At 41.3% G+C, this 3208-nt stretch overlaps 1 non-coding gene across 1 annotated transcript; it reads left to right on the top strand.

Moving 5' to 3' along the window:
- Positions 1-2530: 2530 nt before the first annotated feature.
- On the top strand, positions 2531-2658 carry LOC117723579 (small nucleolar RNA SNORA17). Its single transcript, XR_004608685.1, has one exon. It is a non-coding gene; the product is annotated as a small nucleolar RNA SNORA17 (small nucleolar RNA).
- The last annotated feature ends 550 nt before the right edge of the window (positions 2659-3208 follow it).

The following is a 3208-nucleotide window of genomic DNA, read 5'->3' as shown; positions in this document are numbered from 1 at the left end:
CTGGCTGCATAGACTGGCATAATAATTAAAAGCTAGAATGCACAAAAGTAAAGAATACTAAAACTCAAAATAGGAAAACTACTGGAGGTCACCTAGACTAATGATTCTCTAGTGAATTCAGGCCAGAGACATTAACATCATCTAAGGACATGTCATAAATGCAAATTCTAAAGGACAGGAGTGCAGCTCAGGGTTTGAGTCCTTCTCTAGCATGTACGAGCCCCTGGCTTGGATCCACAACACTGAAAAAACAATCAATGCTCAAGAAAGTCTAGTCTACTGAGACAACCAATTGTTGTCTTTTAAAATACCTCCAGAAAGTGCCTCTGGTAACTAAATAGTGCCTACTGCATAATAAATACATAGTTTCAATCACTTATTTTCATAGTAACAAGATAAATGGCTAATATTTTATTATTCCATAAAACTGTACATAAAAATTTAAAGACAAAATATCACATTTCGTTGCTACTGGACAAATAAGTTAGACTCACAATTGGCAAGAGATACCCCATAAGTATCACAGCAAATACATAACCTGGAAAATTTCAAGATGATTCACCATATTTGTGACTATAGAAAATGTTTATTAAGCATTTATTCTGTGCCAGAAACTTAACATGCATAATCTGATTGAACACTAGCATAATACTATAGGATGAGAACTTTTATCCTGATTTTACAGATGACTTTTACAGGACCTTAAAGTTCCAAAAGGCTAACTGCCAAAAATCATTCATCTGACAAGTGGAGGACCTCCCTGTAGATCCTGAAGGACTTCAGATTACAAAAATCAAATCTGAACCATGTCACTAGTAGCTTTTCTATAAGAATGTAAAACATGTTGGTTTCTGTCTTTAGAGCACAGAGAATTAAACTGTAGCTGGGAGTGCTTCAAGAAGGAAAAACCGCAGTGTTGTAATAGGGAAATAAGAGAAGGTGGTCATGTCAATCACAATTATAGCAGGATGTAGACACTAAACAACTTACATTGAGACATCCCCGCTGTGGCTTAGGATCAGGCCTTAGCTGCCAATGAAGGTCAATTAGTCACAAAGTTCAGCTAAACAACAAGGTGAGCTTCTGCTGATAGTACCTGCGCATCTTTCACTAAACTATGACACTCAAAAACATTTCTATTGTCTCTAAAATGTCTGTCGCTATTTTGTTTTGTTGAATTATACTGGAGCTGTGCCCTTGAGAAATATAAATCCATCAAGGAAGCGAGCTGCCTCTCTAATGTGCCTCTGAGAATGGCTGGATATAATGACCATATGTGTAATTATTCATCCCCTAACATGCCCTATGTCCTCTGAGAAGTCACCTACTTAGATCAGCAAGCTATAGCCCAAGGGCCAAATCTGGTACCTGCTTTCACACAGCCCGTGTGCTAGACATTTTTTTTTTTTTTAATTTTAGGATGAATTTAAAAGAGCAAGAGGAAAATGATATTTCAGGGCATCTGAAAATTACATGAGATTCAAAGTATTAGTGTTCATAAATAAAGCAATTGGAACACAGCCAAAGCCATTCATTACTTTGATGTCCATAGCTTCTGTCACATACAGCAGATAAGTACTTCTCTCAAAATGAAGTGGCCCACAAACCTGCAAACACTTCCTTTCCGGTCCTTTAAGATAAGTGTACTGACTACTGACAAAGATTACTCCTAATCCTTCTAGAAACGCTGTGAGCAACACCGTTTGCACAAAGGCACTGCATCTCAGGAAGATAATTATGTTACTGTGGTGGGTCAAAGGAGATGCCCACAAAGTCCTTGACATTCATTCCATTAAGAGACTTGGTCTATATCTCCTTTCCTGAATTGAGTAGTTAAGAGAATTTGTTGGTCTATCTTCTATCATTATAACAAACCGCTGGGATGGGTAAAGAGAAAAGGGTTGTCTTAGTCCCAGTTGTAAAGGTTCCAGTCCGTGGTGTATCAATTGCACTGGGCCTGTGGCAGAACTGTACATCCCTGGCAGAGCAGACTCAAATACATCATAAGCTAGGGAACAAAGAAGACTGAGGAGAGAGAGAGAATCCGACTGCCCCCTTCAAGTACTTACTTTCAGTGACCTAAAAACTTACTACTGGGCCCTATCTGTTAAAGATGTCATCACCCGTTTCCATAGTGCAACCCTGGAGACTAGGCATTGAACACAATGACTGGCCTTTGAGGGACACTCAGTAGCAACCAAAGGGCGGTGACTACTCTGGGAAAGAATGTAGCATTGGGTGGACTGTTACCGCTCCCCAGATCTCTTGTCTACATAGTGAGTTCAAGAAGAACCAAAAATATACAGAAAGGTCTTATCTCAAGAAACAAAGTAAATAAGTAAATGAATATAGATTAATGAAATAAAACTCACATGATAATAAAGTTCACTAAAACAGAAAAGGGAAGCTGAGAGGCAGTAGCAAAACGAGGAGCCAGGTGACTAAGACACTCTGAAGAAAAAATAGAGGGTCACAACAATTTTTAAAAGTGCAACCTATAACTTTGATTCCTACCAAAAAACAGTTTGCGCCTGCCCCTAGAAGCATTGAAGGTGTGGCTACTGTGTCACATATGTGCCAGTAAGTGACAGAGAGGAGACTATGTCTGTGCTCAGTGGTCTGACCTATGAACATCCAAATGGTTAGTAACCTAACATTCCCTAAAAAAGGCAAGCCTAAGATGACCATCAGTCTGGTGCCATGCAGGCCTTTGGAGAGGGGGCAGACCATGCCTGAAATGATCCCTGCCCAGTGCCATAATGTATGACTAGGGCATAGCACTCCTGAGACCATTCCTGAGATGGCACTCAGAGACCCTGGACATCACTAAGACGAGCAAGTAAGTGGTGGAGAAATGGAAAAGAACAAAACATAGAAGGATCTGGGCGGAATGAAGAGAGGCAGAACTAAAAACTTGGGGGTAGTGAGGAACAGCCTAAGTAGTTGTGATACCACCTGGGACCATGGTGAAATCCTGGCCTGTGCTGCCACTGGGGGCCTGGTCAGGGTCTGTGGCTCTGAAGCAACAGGGATCTGTTACCACCAAAGACCAAGCAAAGACCCCTAGTTTGGACTGCCACCTGGAGACATGTTGATGTCTGAGGGCTGTGCAGAACTTCTCCCAGTCCTCACCTGGGCATCATGGGAGAGCTGGCCCTTGGGGCATGAGAGCAAGAGAGCTGACCCTAGCCAGATGCAGCACTAGAGA

This window comes from Arvicanthis niloticus, chromosome 18, assembly GCF_011762505.2.
Source record: "Arvicanthis niloticus isolate mArvNil1 chromosome 18, mArvNil1.pat.X, whole genome shotgun sequence".
Taxonomy (NCBI): Eukaryota; Metazoa; Chordata; class Mammalia; order Rodentia; family Muridae; genus Arvicanthis; species Arvicanthis niloticus.
This window is presented reverse-complemented; position numbering and strand designations above follow the sequence as displayed.